We start from the raw sequence: 17,119 nt of genomic DNA on the forward strand, positions 1-17,119 counted from the left end.
AGCAGGCTGTGCCAATATAGCCTCCCGGATTGAATGAGAATTAAACATTTGGCTAGCTACTGGGCAATTATAGCGAGCATCATTCATTTTAAAGGATGCAATAAAAAATATTCATCTGCCTGACCCTGGTATGACTGGCATGGCTGCTGGAATCACACTGTTCTGTTAAACAAATAGCTCAGGGTGGATTTATGCTCCATCTGTAGCTTTGATGCGAAACAGTTTGACTCGAGACTTATTATAGGGTAAATGCAGACAAAACCAGCCTCAAAATAACACCAGAGCAAATTGTGATCAGATTTTCTGGAGAAGAGAGCAACATTATTCTTCGCTTCGGAGTCAACCTGACTTACAGAACAAACCCTGCTTTGTACAGTAGAAAGCGTGCAGTGTAACCGCAGCCGGCATCGCAAAGCTAATTTAGCAGAATTTCTTTGGCTAGAACCTCCACCTTTATTGAGAAGGCAAGGGTTGGTATGAAAAAAAAGCAACCCGCGGAGGGCGGCACGGTAGCACAGTGGTTAGCACTCTCGCTTCACAGCGCCAGGGTCCCGGGTTCAATTCCCGGCTTGGGTCACTGTCTGTGCGGAGTCTGCACGTTCTCCCCGTGTCTGCGTGGGTTTCCTCCGGGTGCTCTGGTTTCCTCCCACAAAGTCCCGATAGTCCTGCTGTTAGGTAATTTGGACATTCTGAATTCTCCCTCACTGTACCCGAACAGGCGGCGGAGTGTGGCGACGAGGGGGATTTAACAGTAACTTCATTGCGGTGTTAATGTAAGCCTAATTGTGACACTAATAAAGATTATTATTACTTAATGCAATTCTCCTGCACCATATAATCCTTGCGGTAAAGAAGGAGGCCATTCAGCCCATCGGGTCTGTACTGACCCTCTGAAAGAGCACCCTACCTAGGTCCACTCCCCTGCCCTACCCCCATAACCCCTAACCTTTGGACACTAAGGTGCAATTTAGCATGGCCAATCTACTTAACATGCACATCTTTGGACTGTGGGAGGAAACCGGAGCACGCAGACACGGGGAGAAAGTGCAAACTCCACATGGACAGACACCCGAGGCCGGAATCGAAACCAGGTCCCTGGAGCTGAGGCAGTTTAGGATTCCAGGTACTCACCACCACCTTCTCAGGGACAATAAAAGTCGGGCAACAAATGCAGCCTACAACCCGTGAATTTATTCCTACATTTAATTCGCATGAGGTGAACCAGAGCATGAAAATCTTGCATTCTACCCAAATTCATCACACTCCAGAAATTATACTTTAAAATGCAACAAAGAAAGAATGAATAATTTCATGCAGTTGAAGATTTGAGACAAGTTTCGCCAATTTGCACCATTTTTCCACAGAGGGAAATGCTTGCATATTTGAAGTCTGTTTAGTTGCAACTGGATGAATTTCCTGAACCGTAAAATATTTCTTCCTTCTCAATGTTTTCTGAACAAATTTAAAAATATGCTTTCATTTTTGTGTGAGAGAGTTTTCGAAGTCCTCAAAGAACTTGTGGAGCATCGGCAATGATATTTTAAAAATAGTTTTATATCAACATAGAAAATAGAAGGGCAGCACAGCGGTGCAGTGGTTAGCACTGCTGCCTCACAGCGCTGAGGACCCGGGTTCGATCCCAGCCCCGGGTCACTGTTCGGGTGGAGGTTGCACATTCTCCCCATGTCTGCGTGCAGCTGACCCCCATAACCCAAAAGATGTCGGCTCGTTGGTCTAGGAGTATGATTTTCAGGGTGGCATGATGGCACAGTAGTTAGCACTGCTGCTCACACCTCCAGGGCCGGCCCCGGGTGACAGTCTGTGTGGAGTTTGCACTTTCTCCCCATGTCTGCCTGGGCTTCCTCCGGCTGCTCCGGTATTCTCCCACATTCCAAAGATGTGCAGGTTACGTTTATTGGCCATGCTAAATTGCCCCTTACAGGCAAAAGGTTAGGTGGGTTACTGGGTTATGGGGATAAGGTGGAGGCGTGGGCTTAAGTAGGGTGCTCTTTCCAAGGGCTGGTGCAGACTCGATGGGCCGAATGGCCTCCTTCTGCACTGTAAATTCTATGTTCTATGTGCAGGTTAAGTGGATTGGCCACACTAAATTGCCTCTTAATTGAAAAATAATAATTCGGTACTCTAAATTTATTTTTAAAAGCCATAGAAAATAGAAGCAGGAGTAGGTAATTTGGCCCATTGAGCCTGCTTCATTATTCCGTGTGATCATGGCTGATGCTCAAACCCAATGCCGCTGACTTCCCTTAAACCTTTAGTATCTAGAAATCAATCTATTTCTTTCTTAAATATATTCAGTGACTTGTTGCTTTGGGCAGTGTTGTACCCTCAATAACGACATGAGAGTGTGTAATGGTAAATGAAGGCTTTAATAAGCAGAGAACTAGCCAGTTACCGAGACGTGTGCTTACTGAGTGTCGCCTACAAGGCACCACCTTATATACGGCTCCCTGGTGGGCGGAGCCGGAGGCGGAGTTCCCCCAGAGTCCCAAACCCGGTCTTAAAGGGGCATCACCTACATGGTGTTAAGGGTAAAGTAACCATTCATCACAGGCAGGCTAAATGATCCTCTGAAAAATGTGGAATATGTTTTCATCTGGTCATGTATGTTCAGGGAGTGGGTCCTCTGCCCAGCCCAGAGCAGTCCCCTGCCCTTACTCCAGTCCTCAGGTTATGTGTATGAGGGTCGAAGGCTCCCAGCCCTGTCATGGGGAATGATTCATAAAATGGGGCCAGAAACCTCTTATGGAAACGTCAACGATTGTTACAGTGGGAAAGAAGAGGCAGTGTTAAGTTGCCATCAAAAAGAAAAAGGAAATTGTTTTGTTCAGAAAAATTGCTTTACATCACTCTTGGCATGTGAGCATCACTGGCTCGACCTATCCCTAATTGCCCTGAAATTGTTGGCGCAGAATAGAAAGTCAGGGGCTTGAGGTCAGGAGAAATAAAATGACAACTGTGTCATGGACACGAGACAGCGGGAGTGGTCATGATAGTGTTAAAGACTAAACCGGGTATTAATAGCGGCATAAAGGTCAGATAGTAGAATGCGTTACTAGAAAGACAACGTCGACACATTCTGGAAGCAAAACCAGAGAGGTTTATTTAACAGCAATCCGGAAATCTCATTATTAATACTAATATGAACATTTTATTTCAGATTTATCAATTGAATATAAATCTCTCCGGTACCCTGGGGAGATTTGAACCCATGGCTGAAGAACATTAATCTAAGTTGCTGAATTACTAACCCAGTAACATTGCTACTGTGGTATCATCTTGGGTGCCAAGGGTGCCCATCAGGAACTTCAGTCAGAAAACATGGTAATTACAGTTTTAATGATGGTAATCTAGATTATGTGAGAAGTTCCGAATAAACTTTTAAATTGTAGCTGTTCGTGACAGAAGGCAAACAATAATGTCCTTCCACATATAAACATTTAGCCAGAAAATGGGCACTACAGCTCCATTGTGGAAATAGTTTTTATACTGCAGTGGCTAATTTATAAATTTCAATTCCCAGCGCCTGGTTTATTTCAGCAATACAAACCCCTGTTCACAGATTCAGATACTTCAAACGCAATTCTGAAATAAAAACAATGCCTGCTGAACACTTGAACAGTAATTTCCTTCTGCCTCTCACTCTCTGCCATTTCTTGTCGACGTAATCTTCAATTCCCGTTTTTTTAACCCAGTTCATCATTTGCCTTATATTTTTCTTGGCACCTTTTAAAGGAAGACCAGGGGCACTTTCCCAAACTCAGGCCAGTTGGCAGCTCCCTCACCTGCAGCGAGAAGGTTACAGGCTGAAGTCTCACCAGACTGGAACTACTCTTCAATAGTAAGGTATTGGCCAAACACCAGTTTGGGATGTCCTGAGGACATGAAATGCTGAAAATGAACGCAAGTTTGTGCGTTGTTTTGTTTTGACAAAACCGTATTGAGCAAGATTCCCCCTTCCCTCGGCATGTCTTCCGGCAGCAGAGGTAGCTTGCCATTGACCTGTGGCGGGATCTTCGGGTCTTGTAGGACAAAAACATGAAGGTCTTGCCCACATTACAAGTGAAAAAGCACTTCATTGCCTGCTGAACTTTGGGACATTTTGATGCTCTGCCAATGAGCATTCATCTTTCTTTTCAAAGCTAATCAGCCAACTCTTGCATTAAAGGCAATTCAACTTGCAAAGCAAGTGAATATAACTGTTGTTTTCATCGAGTTGCGGGTTAACCTAAATTGAAATGCCAGACAGAGCTACAGGTACCACTATCTGCTTCCAGACCGGTATAATCAATCAGCCAGACATTAATCCCAGCCACTGAGTGGAATGAAATCATGACAACCTTGAAATGACTACTGGTGATTATTAGCAGACAAATATTTCACACCATTTTATGGCATTCCTTTGCACACCAGGCTAGTAGAAGCATTAATCCATTTAAAATGGATACAGTCACCAGTAATTCATTTCTGAGTCCTTAATTTAAATCCAAATGCCTCAATACGATTGGATGACCATCTCTTTGTTAGCTGTAAGTGTGGTATTATCGTAAATGTAAGAACTGCAAGGGTTAATGAAATGTCTAGATCAGCCACTAGATGGAGGTGGAGTTACATGTATATAAGACATTGATGCTCAGCCTTGTGGGGAGAGAAGTGAAGGAGTTAGCTAGAGACAGGTTGAAGGAAAGATAGTAAGAACAGGGGAGGGATTCTCCCCTACCCGGCGGGGCGGGTGGTCCCGGCGTGATGGAGTGGCGGGAACCACTCCGGCGTCGGGCCGCCCCAGAGGTGCGGACGTCTCCGCACCTTTAGGGTCCAAACCCTCACCTTGAGGGGATAGGCCCGCGCCGGAGTGGTTTCCGCTCCACCGGCTGGCGGGAAAGGCCTTTGGCGCCACGCCAGCCGGGTCCGATAGGTCTTCACCGGGCAACGCGGTTCTGCGCATGCGCAGGAGCGTTAGCAGCTGCTGACATCATCCCTGCGCATGCGCAGGGGAGGGGGTCTCTTCCGCCTCCGCCATAGTGAAGTCCATGGTGAAGGCGGAAGAAAAAGAGTGCCCCAAAGGCACAGGCCTGCCCGCGGATCGGTTGGCCCCGATCGCGGGCCAGGCCACCGTGGGGGCAACCCCCGGGGCCAGATAGCCCCGCACTCCCCCCAGGACCCCGGAGCCCGCCTGCGCCGCCTAGTCCCGCCGTTCAAAAGGTGGTTCAATCCACGCTGGCGGGACAGGCATTCCAGCAGCGGGTCTTCGGCCCATCGCGGGCCGGAGAATCGGCAGGGATGGGCCCACCGACCGGCGCGGCGCGATTCCCGCCCCCGCCGAATCTCTGGTGGCAGAGACTTCGGGACACGGCGGGGGCGGGATTCACGCGATATCCCCCGGCAATTCTCCGACCTGTCGGGGGGAGGGGGGGGGGGGGGCCGTAGGAGAATCCCGCCCCAGATTATAGTTTATAATAGTGCAGAGATTAGTCGTAGGTGAGTGCAGATTATACATTAATTATCAACTGTGTATTATTTAGGAGTACATGTCAAATCCAAATTAGTAGTGTTAATAAATTTGTAGCTTTGTTCAAGTTCAAGCTATTTTGTGGTCTTTGTGAACACTACGCCAACCATCTTGAATTTAGCAACACTAAGAAAATCACAGTAAGAATTCTCACAAATTGAATTTGGACAGTTTAAAATCAGTGTTTAATAAACATGATCCTCAATGCAACACAAAGTTGTCACCTCATGGGGAAGATCATTATGGGTAAAGCAAATGTCACTCTGGACGAATGAGTTTAACCAACCAACTGGATGCATTATGTCTGACCTGGAACTATGACTGGAATCTAAAGGTGGTAAAATTGCTCCCTTCCCCCAACACAGAAAGCTTACTAAAAAATATAAATTTTAGTCGACAGTCAATGTAAGTAAGGAACTGGAGTGACAACCCTCATGTGTTATAGCAGTGTTTATCAAACTTTTTTACCCAGGACACAAAACAACCGGCCACCCTTCAGGACCCACACTGGCCAACCTTCGTGACCTATCATTTTCACTTACCTTTAATGTGACAGGTGAGCCTGCTCGGTCTCAGGATTCCATTTCATAGAATCATAGAATCCGTACAGTGCAGAAGGACATTCATCCCATCAAGTGTGCACCATCCCTCTGAAAGAGCACCCTACCTAGGCCCAATCCCCTACCCTATCCCCCTAACCCCACCTAGGGGCAATTTAGCTGGCCAGTCCATCTAACCTGCACATCTTTGGACTATGGGAGGAAATCGGAGCACCCGGAGGAAAACCACACAGACAAGGGAAGAATTCGCAAACTCCACTTTGTTATTCCATGTTACATGACTTCAGCTGGTCAGTTAAGATCTCACTGCATCCGTTGAAAAAAGTCAAGAGGTTAGGCCTCAAACTCGCTATGTTCAGTCTTCAAATGCCTTTGAGGTTTTGAGGGTTTTAAACTTTCATTTGTCAGTACTTCCCTGCATATAACACACATGAACTTTGACTCTTGATTTGCAATGGCACAATTAATAACCCACACCCCAAGTAATCACCTTCACGCTGCTTTGTTCCTGTTTTCAGCTTCTTCTTCACGAGTTATTCACCAGAGGCCCTGGAGCACTGCGGGCAGCTGTAAAATGGAGGAATCTCTCTTGCACCCAGAGTGACATCAGCGTGACCTGCTGTCTGCCACCGCTGCAGGCAGGAAGACTCCAACGATTTTAAAAAATCAGAAGGGGGGCTAGCATTGCCGAACTTCAGCAACTATTACTGGGCGGCCAACATAGCGATGATAAGGAAATGGATGGTGGGTGCGGGGCCAGTTTGGGAGCGGATGGAGGCTGCTTCGTGCAGGGGCACTAGCTTAGCAGCCCTGGTCACGGCGCCTCGGCCACTTCCGCCAGCACGGTACTCCACCAGCCCGATAGTGGTGGCGCCTCTTCGGATCTGGGGCCAGTGGAGGAGGCATGTCGGGGAGGTAAGAGCATCGGCGTGGACCCCAATATGCGGCAACCACCGATTTGCCCCAGGGAACATGGAGGGGGGATCGACTGTGGAGGAGGTGGGGATTGTGAGGATAGGGGATCTGTTCCTGGAAGGGAGCTTTCCGAGCATGAGGGCGCTGGAGGAGAAGTTTGGGCTGACGAGAGGGAACGACTTTAGATACTTACAGGTGCGGGATTTTGTACGCAGACTGGTGCCGTCCTTCCCACGTCTCCCGCCGAAGGGGAGGCAGGGCAGGGTAGTTTCTAGGGGAGAGGGTAGAGTTGCAGACGTCTACAAGGAACTAATGGGAGCTGAGGATATGCAGACCGAGGACCTGAAGCTTAAGTGGGAAGAGGAGCTCAGGGGGAGATGGAGGACTGTATCTGGGCAGAAACCCTGAGCAGAGTAAACACGACCGCAACATGCGCCAGGCTCAGCCTGATCCAGTTCACCGGGCCCACATGACGGTGGCCCAGATGAGCAGATTCTTCGGGCTGGAGGACAAGTGTGCTAGATGCGCCGGAGGGCCGGCTAACCATGTACACATGTTCTGTTCGTGCCCTAAACTCAGGGGGTATTGGCAGGGATTCGCAGATGTCATGTCCCAGGTGTTGAAAACTGGGGTGGTAATGAGCAATGTGGTGGCAATCTTTGGAGTTTGGGAGGACCCGGGAGTCCAGGAAGAGAGAGAGGCCGACGTTCTGACCCTTGCTTCCCTGGTAGCCCGGCGACGAATACTGTTGGCATGGAGGGACTCAAAGCCCCCCCGAGGGCTGAGGTATGGCTATCGGACATGGCGAGCTTTCTTGGCCTAGAGAAAGTCAAGTTCGCCTTGAGAGGTTCGTTACTAGGGTTCGCCCGAAGGTGGCAGCCATTTATTGACTTCTTCGCAGAGGAGTAAGCGTCAGCGGGGGAGAGTGGGGGGGGTGGCTAGGGTAGAGTAGAGCAGAGTAGGGGGATATTGAGGCAGGTCCGTGCGTGAACAGAGCCGTGGTTTGCACTATGTTCCATGTGTAATTTGTGTCTTGACTTCTTTTTTTGTTTGTACTGAACAATGTCATTTTTTTCTATATGCCTAAAATACCTCAATAAAATTGTTTGTTAAAAAAACAAAGATGATCTGGTCCTGGGTCAGCACCGTACAGGACCATACAGCCGGTGTCACTCTGCAGAACCAGGGACAGGGACCAAGGTGGGTGGTCAGTGGGGTGCGCAGCAAGATGGCTGCCTTGTAGGCCGCAGCAATGGTGGTCCGTGCTTGGACACCGTCCACTGACCCAGTCCTGGGGGGGGGTTCACCCCGGCCCCATGGCACGTCTCCCAGCCAGTGTCAGGATTGGCAGCCTACAATTGCGCCTCTGCCTGTCCTACCTCCTCTCGCTCCCCCTCATCAGCCACGGGCCTGTTGCCCGATTTTTAAAAGCACAAGTGAACCTCGCCATCAGAATTCCCCTGATGGAGGCAAGAGCATCATGGAAGCCCTGGGGAATACCGGGTCAGGCCCGCTGGTGATATGCAAACGGTGTTTACTGTACGTGCGTTCTGGAACGCATTGACACCGCTGTGGAAGCACCAGAGAATTGGGATTTTGCGTGAACCCAGCCCCCGCCACAATTTCGGAGTCAAAACTGATTCTCTGCCCAAACGCCTTTCCCAATTTCGGCATCGGCCGACGGAGAATCCCATCCCTTATTTTTAAACTGCGTCAACTCATTCTAGTACCTCTCTACAAGGGGAAACATCCTCTCAGCAGTCACCCTGTCAATTGCCCTCAGGATCCAAGATGTTTCAATGATATCACCTTTTCCTTCTAAAGTCCACTGGATGCCGGACTAACTTGTCCAAACTTCTATCATTAGACAAGCTCTTCATCCCAGGAATCATCGAGTGAACCTTCTCAGAATTGCTTCTAATGCAATTTTCACCATTCTTAAATAAGGAGACCAAATCGGTGCATGGGACTCTAGATGCCCTGTACAAGTGTAGCTATATTTCCTACTTTTATATTTAATTCTCCATTCAATAAACACCATCATTCCATTTTCCTTCTTGATCACTTGCAGTACCTGTGTACTAACTTTATGTGATTAATGTACCTGGACACCCACATTCCTCTGTACTGCAGCTTTCTGCCATCTCTTACCATTTAAATAATATCCTGCTTTTTGTATTTCTCCAGTCTCAATGGGATGGTCTCCTCACGTCCGACTTGGCATCGGGACAAGGCCGCTGAATCTCGCGAGGGGTAAAGGCCTCGCCAAATTTAATAGTCTCGCGAGGCGTCACAATCTGGATCTTGCCCTCACTGGGCATGATCAAGATCAACATATTTAAATGCGTCATGAGGCTAATTTAAATATCTACTCGCGGGATTCTCCCGGCGCCCGGGACCTAGAAATGACTCTATGTGCAGCCTCAGCAGAGAGAAACCCCAAAGCCAAAGAAAACCAGCAAAGTGCCGTTGAATCGCAGAGTGTTTCTCGATGCTGCAGCCGTTGTGAAACCCATCCAAGCCCGGACATTGAGATTTTTCCTGTTAAATCACGCCCTATATGCCTTTTATTCTTCCTGCCAAAGCAGACAAGTTCACATTTTTCCTCGCTATGTTCCATCTGCCAAATTTCTGCCCACTCACTTAACCTATCTAGATTCCTTTTGTAGACAATTTATGTCCTCCTCAAAACTTACTTTCCAAACTATCTTTGCGCCGTCAGCAAATTTAGCGACCATACGTTCAGTCCTTCATCCAGGCCGTTGGTACAGATTGTTAATAATTAAGGCCCCAGCGCTGAGCCCTGTGACGCTTCACTTGTTATATTGTGCTAATCTGAAAGTGACACATTTATCCCAATCTCTGCTTCCTGTTTAGCTGATCAATCCCCTGTTCATGATGATATGTTACCCCCTACGCATGAGTTCTTATTTTGTGTCGTCACCTTTGATGTTACAGCCTCTCAAACACCTTTTCCCAATTGTTACAATCCCCACAGAGGACTACTTTATGTAAAAAAAAGAGATGAAATGCCCAACGATAATGGAAATAAACCAAAGGATAAGATTTTGTATTTTACAAGCAGGATTTTCTACCCTCTCCCACCCTCACCATGTGTCTTGCAGCGCGGAGGTGGCCCGCCATTGGCCGGCGGCAGGATATTCCATACCGCTGCTGTCAGTGGGGTTTCCCACTGTTCGCACCCTCCACTGCTGGGGAACCGATGGGGCTGTCCTCGGCACGACTGGAGACCCAAAGATCCCGCCCAGGGCTTTACAGTTATACATAAACTAAAATCCACAGAAATCAAACGGTACTTAACAGGTGACTAATATATCAAACTGAAGAAAAGGTTACTTTTACTAACTAATGCAGTCAGGATATGTCTAACCATTTCTTTCACTGCGCACCCATCTCTGACATATATATAGCATTACAAGAATGAGACCCAGGTTACTTCCAACATGACAGCTCACTTCTCCCACACCACGTTGTAGCTTCCAATGTCTTTCAAAAAACCTGTCCACTCATCCTGAAATTTTCAGAACCGACCTCTACCACACGGCCCATCTTAGTGACTCCTTGTTTCTTAAATCTTCACGAGATCCATCTGTTCTATTCCAGACAACCATAGAATTGCTACAGTGCAGAAGGAGGCCATTTGGCCCATCAGGTCTGCATGGACCCTCCGGAAGAGCACCCCACCCAAGTCCACTCCCCTGCCCTATCCCCATAACCCCACCTAACTTGCACATCCCTGAACACCAAGGGGCAATTTAGTATGGCCAATTCACCTAACCTGCACATCTTTAGACTGCGGGAGGAAATCGGAGCACCCGGAGGAAATCCACGCTGAGGTGGGGAGAAAGTTCAAACTCCACACAGACAGAAACCCAAGCCAGAATCAAACTGGGTCCCAGGTTTTGTGAGGCAACAGTGAAGCAGCGGTGCTAACCACTGTGCCACCGTGCCGTCCCTTCCTCCAAAATATTGTTTGTCTTCCATAAATTGAGGTCATCTAAAACTCTGTTGCCTCATGTCTTTGTCCATGCCAAGTCTTGCTCACCCATCACCGTTGTTTCAGCTGAATTATGCTGGCTCACCGTTATAAGCAACTTTAGCATTCTCAGCCTTCGTTAGTAATCCCTTCATGATCCCAGCCCTGCCTATCTCAGTAGCCTACTCCAGGCCTCCAACCCTCTTGAGGTATCTGCACTGCTCCAATTCTGGCCTTGTGCGTGTCCCAGATTTTAATCGCTCTGCCATTAATGACCATGCGATGGTCCTAGGCCTAGAATACCCTCACAAAATCTTGAGACACTCCTTGAAACTTACCTCTAGGACCGAGCTTTTACCCATCTCCTTTAATATCTCCTCATTTGGATGTGTGTCAAATTCTGCTTGCTAGCCCTTCTGTGAAGTGTTTTGGAGCATTGCGTTGCATTAATAGTCTCTATAAACACAAGCTGCTGTGGCATCAATATTGGAATCAAGTGGAATCCTCTATTCTCATATTTAAAGATTAATTTATCAGATAAGCATCAACTGCGACCGCGTGTGGTGTTTCTAACACCTAAACAACACACATACATTTCGGGCCTCCGTAATCAGTTAGAATTCCCTACAAACAGCAGTTTTCTATAAATGGAGCCTCATTTTAGGATGTGAACTTTGAGGCTGATTGGAGATTAGCTGTTCTGATCCAAAGTTAATGCGGCCACCGCAGTGTAAGCAAAAGTCAAGTACACCAAAAGTTACTCATAAATACTTCCCCTTTTGACCTGTACACTCTGATCCACATCATAAACAGACTCATTGGTGCTCCTTACAAACATTGCTGTGTTTATAGTCTTAAAATACATTCCTCTCAAGAGTTCATAATCTGGAACTGCAAGCTGCAATCCTAAACCTTTCAAAACAATTTTATTGGCGTTCTGCGCACGTCTCAAACCACTGCCAAAAACTGTGAGAGCACTATGCGAGTCAGAATCTTTCATTAACATTTATGAGCTGTGGTTGCCAGAATTCATCAATTCTGATCTAGCACATCATTGTATATTCCCAGAGCGACATGAATGTCCTTACAAAGACACCAGGAACCTATTTTCAGATTGGGCCTAGGTATAAATTGCATTTTCCCGTTCCTCCGGCTAGTATTGGTTTCTGCACAAATTTGCATTTACAGAAATGTTGCAGCTGAGTTTTGCCACATCTAAAATATGGAATAGGTGATGGCAGTGTTTCTCACTGGAGGTCAGACACATTTGGAGGGCAAAACGAGACACGATGAAATGCCAGTGGTATTTTTAACCCTCTGTGGAACAGAAACTTCGATGTCCATGTTGGCCCCCATTGTCCTGCCAATCTTTTATGTCAGACAGGGTCCGTCTAATGCTTTTTGGCTCTGCTTCAAAAGACATTCTCATTAAAGGTCTTCTCCGTAATGCTGACTCATGGAGTATAATTCATTGGGCATTTGCTGCCGTCCATAGCCGCAACTACATATCTAAGAGAACACAGTGTGTGTCACCAGCTATTTGATGATGGAGAAGCAATTGCAACTGATATCAAGACATGAATATTTTCCAATGGAAGCGAGGACTGATTTTTCTCATCCCTGCATCGGTCTCATTCCTGAGAATAATTGTAACACCTCAAGTGGCACCCCGCATTAGTAAACTCATCACAACTATCGGTGAAACTTGGAGAATTTCTGGACTCAACTGCTCAGTTGACAAGAAATAAGTCCATGCCCCTGATTTTCAAGGCCTTCACCCAGTAGGAAAGTGGTAAAGACAGGGGGCTGGAGCATCCACCCGTTTCAGAATGGAGGCAATCTTAATGGGCAAGTTGGGGGTCAAAGCCAGATCCAAGACTCTAAATACAATTTTTCCTTAACAATGGCTGACATCAAGCGCTCAAAACAGTTCTCCTTAAAGGAACTTCTGCAGGTCATTCAAAAATGAATGAGGCCAATTGCTTTCTTGAAAAAAACGGTTCTTGTGAGAATAGACAATATGTGAATGATCCCCACCCCACGTCACCATGGTGCCCCCCACAACCTTCCCCCCACCCCCTCAACATAAGGGCCTACAGCTCACCCACACACGATTGCTTCTCCCAATCTTTATCATCTTCAAACTGGGCTCCATGCAGGAGCTGTCAGAATCTTTGCATTCAGACAATCCAAAGTGCAAAACCAACTGTAATGTGTTTCTTTTAAATAATTATAATAGGGTCAATTTCTCAGGTTACAATTTCTTCTTTATCTCTGCTATGAACAGAATATGTTGCGATTGTGGAGTTCATGGGCGGGATTCTCCGACCCCCCACCAGGTCGGAGAATCGCCGGGGGGTCGGCGTGAATCCCGCCACCGCCGTCCTCCTAAATCTCCGGGGTTCTTGGAGGGGCGCGGGGGGATTTGGCCCCGGGAGGTGCCCCCACGGGGGCCTGGCCCGCGATCGGAGCCCACCGATCTGCGGGTGGGCCTGTGCCGTGGGGGCACTCTATTCTTCCGCACCGGAGGCTGTACCGGTCCACCATTCCCGGTGCGGAAATGAAGCCCTCCCGCACATGTGCCAACTCGCGCCGGTCGGCGGAGGCCCTTCGGCGCCGGTTGGCGTGGCACTAAGTCCCTTTCCCGCCGGCCGGCGGGGCGCAAACCACTCCAGGGGATTCCGCACCTTTGGGCGGCCCGACGCCGGAGTGGTTCACGCCACTCCATCCCGCATGGACCCCCCATCTCGCCGGGTAGGGGAGAATCCCGCCCCATACTCCACCTAAAGTTAACCCAGCTATCGGTTAACTTGAGCCAGCTGTTGGCAAGTACGAGGACAGCTGTACTTCTTTTGTGTGTTCTGCGTGAGAGGCTTTTATTGAACTCATCTTAAGATGTCTGCCCCAGAGGCAGCGTCACAGCATGGTCACATGACTATGGAAAGACTGAGGTTTCAATCAGACTGGTTACATTTCAAAACCCAAACAACCCCCTTTCGTATTGAACTAAAAATAGAGGGTTTTGAAATTTTATACACTTCATATATACCATTCATTTGGGGTTCAACGTGTGCATTCAAGACTTTCAAAATCTCTGTCATCTTTCTTCTTTGCTTCTCTGTTAGATGCAGGGTGGTATATATGGTATATACTTTTTAGCAGTCCCTCTCCAGCAATATCAAATATGTAGCCATTCTTATCATTTCAGGCTTCCGAATTAAGTCTGCAATCCCCTTGTTTTACCATTATATAGAATTTACAGTGCAAAAGGAAGCCATTCGGCCCACCGAGTCTGTACCGGCTCTTAGAAAGAGCACGCTACCCAAGCCCACGCCTCCACCCTATCCCCGTAATCCAGTAACCCCAACCCACCTTTTTGGACACCAAGGATAATTTATCATGGCCAATCCACCTAACCTGCACATCTTTGGACTATGGGAGGAAACCGGAGCACCCGGAGGAAACCCACGCAGACACGGGGAGATCGTGCAGATTCCGCACAGACAGTGGCCCAAGCTGGGCATCGAACCTGGGACCCTGGAGCTGTGAAGCAACTGTGCTAACCACTGTGCTACCGTGCTGCCCTAAATGGAAAAACTGCCAGTTTTGCCATGCATCAGTTTTTAACTGGACTAGAGACGGGATTGGAAGATTTACTGCAGCCATTTTTACTCACTCAGGATTTACTTGCAGCCCCCTTTGTTTGCGTTTCACTTTTCTCTGAAGCCAATAATTTCACTTGCAAACTGTGTGTGGGTTTTTTTGTCCCCTTTTTCTGTTGCCAGTAATTTCACTTGCAGCCTGTGTGTGCTTTTCGTTTCTGCTTTTCAGCAGCTTTTACATTCTCTCAGTGTCAGCGTGGATTTCCTCTGGGTGCTCCGGTTTCCTCCCACAGTCCAAAGATGTGCAGGTTAGCTGGATTGGCCATGGTAAATTTCTCCTTGATGTGCAGGTTAGGCTATGAGGTTACGGGGATAGGATGGGGTGGATAGGGGAGTGTCAATGAGCAGTTCATTCAAAAGGGTCAGTGCAGACTCGATGAGCCGAATCGTCTCCTTCAGCACTGTCGGGTTTCTATGATTCTATGATTCTACGAATAAAGTCACAAAACCCTTTTCCTAAAGCAATCAACTTGATAACTTAGATATGGCAAGATAATTCCTGACCTCCGTAAGCATCCAGTGTGCATTTTTGAAACAGATGTTTATAACCCCTCTCTACTTCCACAAAATTGGACTGTGCAGTTTCTTTCAAAATTTGTTGGTCAAATCAACACTCCTTAAAGGAAGTAAACTGACCTCCAAACATCCACTTTAAATCCAAAATAGTCCCACATTCTTACACATTTTACATCCCATAACCTATGTTTGGGAGGTCGCTTAGCTCAGTTGAGCAGACGGTCAATATATCAATCAGATTTACACGACTAGTATGGGGCTCAATCCATATTCCAACTGAACTAAATTCTGCCTCCTTGCCAGGAATTAGGTACATAAAATCACAGTACTTTGCTGCGGTCAGTCAAACATTCGCCCAGGACCTGCCTCTGGGCAGGGAACTAAAGAAGGGCAACTTAAGTTCACCCCAGTCTCTGACATAAAGGGCTCAAATTTGCATTTTAGCCCGAATTACAGATTTAATTTTAAAATACATAGACATAAGCATAGAACATACAGTGCCGAAGGAGGCCATTCGGCCCATCGAGTCTTCACCGACCCACTTAAGCCCTCACTTCCACCCTATCCCCGTAACCCAATAACCCCTCCTAACTTTTTGGGTCACTAAGGGCAATTTATCATGGCCAATCCACCTAACCTGTACGTCTTTGGGCTGATTGTAAATAATATAATAATAATCTTTTAAAAATGGGGATGATGTGAATCAGAAAGCAGTAACTAGAAAACAGAAAGCTGGGGTGCTGGGATTTAATGAGGAAATAGAAAATAGGAAAGGAAGGTGTTCGCATTTGCACAGTTTAGAGGTGCTGGAAAAGAACAAATTTGAGTAGGACACCGTACAGTGAGCTGATTTCCACGCAGTGGGGTGGAGGTGATAGAGGCGTAGCTATAATCGTATGTTTCCAGCTTAGATGGAACAAGCGAGCCAATTTCAGAGGAAGGCTGGCTGTCACAGTAATGATAAAATTGAGGAAGGCAACAAAGATTATAACAGAGGGAGAGGGAGAAGTTGGTGGATTGAGACAAGAGATGGAACGTTTATCACTTAACAGGCTTTTACTTATAACTTATCGAGGGGTGCGAGAGTTGGGTTAGGAGAGCCTTTTTTGATAATAGAGCAGGCATGGAAGTTGATGAATCTTTGCAGTGAAATCATCGTTGATTTCAATGACTGACATCATTGACTGCCTGTCGGATTCTGTGGAGGAGGTGATGGATAGGAAGATAGACAGATAGGGTGACCACTGATTGACCTCGGGAATACCAAACATTCTTGCCAGCCCCCACGCACACAGGCATGCGCACTCTTCGTTGTTAAGATAAAATACAGAACATAATGAACCCACCCAGAGGGAAAAAACTGCAAAAACAGGTAAGAATAGTGAACCGAACTGGTCTTGTATACCTTAAAATGGAACACCAGTAAAAATTGGGAAATAAGAATGTTGGTCCGACTTTTTTTCTTGTTAGGAATGTCTGAGAGCAAGTTGAACTTGAGCGATTGCACATTTCCAGTTTATGAAGAAACTTGGAGGAGCTAATGCAGGTTAAAGTAATATTAGCAAAGCTTTTGATTTGTTTTTTTACTGTGCTGCTGTTGTGCCCCTCACACCCTCTCCTCGGACCTCATTTGCAGATTTTTCAGTGGAGAGCACTGCACTGCATCTGTGCACTTGTACGACATGGAGTGTGAGGACGTCGTAAACAGACACACACTGGGACACTGGCCCTCACTCCAAACACAGTCAGGTCCCCAACCCCACTGCCAGCCTGGATGGCCTGAGGATCTTTGTGGAGCTAGTACAATAGCCCACAGGCAATAAATTTGACTTTAAGTACTTCCCGAGAGGCTGAGGCCATAGGCACTTTAAAATAATCAGACAATAAGGAATCCAATTCAAAATGGGTACTGCACAGGAGACGGCTCACCGCACACTGAACT

The 17,119-nt window shown here is 47.2% G+C and overlaps 1 protein-coding gene and 1 long non-coding RNA gene across 4 annotated transcripts in view; one reads left to right on the forward strand and one right to left on the reverse strand.

Annotated features, from left to right (window-relative positions):
• The window catches only part of mylk4b (myosin light chain kinase family, member 4b), a 237,836-nt gene that overhangs the window by 122,399 nt on the left and 98,318 nt on the right, over positions 1-17,119 (reverse strand). The gene's annotated exons all lie outside the window — the stretch shown is intronic.
• The window catches only part of LOC140425530 (uncharacterized), a 139,828-nt gene that overhangs the window by 110,088 nt on the left and 12,621 nt on the right, over positions 1-17,119 (forward strand). Inside the window, exon 1 of one of the 2 annotated variants that reach the window (XR_011947881.1) lies at positions 16,466-16,549. The exons of the other annotated variant lie outside the window; for it this stretch is intronic. This is a non-coding gene — a long non-coding RNA (uncharacterized lncRNA). Of the gene's footprint in view, positions 1-16,465; positions 16,550-17,119 lie in introns of those variants that run through there. 2 annotated transcript variants of the gene reach the window in all.

The sequence above is a fragment of the Scyliorhinus torazame genome, chromosome 6 (assembly GCF_047496885.1).
Source record: "Scyliorhinus torazame isolate Kashiwa2021f chromosome 6, sScyTor2.1, whole genome shotgun sequence".
Lineage (NCBI taxonomy): Eukaryota > Metazoa > Chordata > Chondrichthyes > Carcharhiniformes > Scyliorhinidae > Scyliorhinus > Scyliorhinus torazame.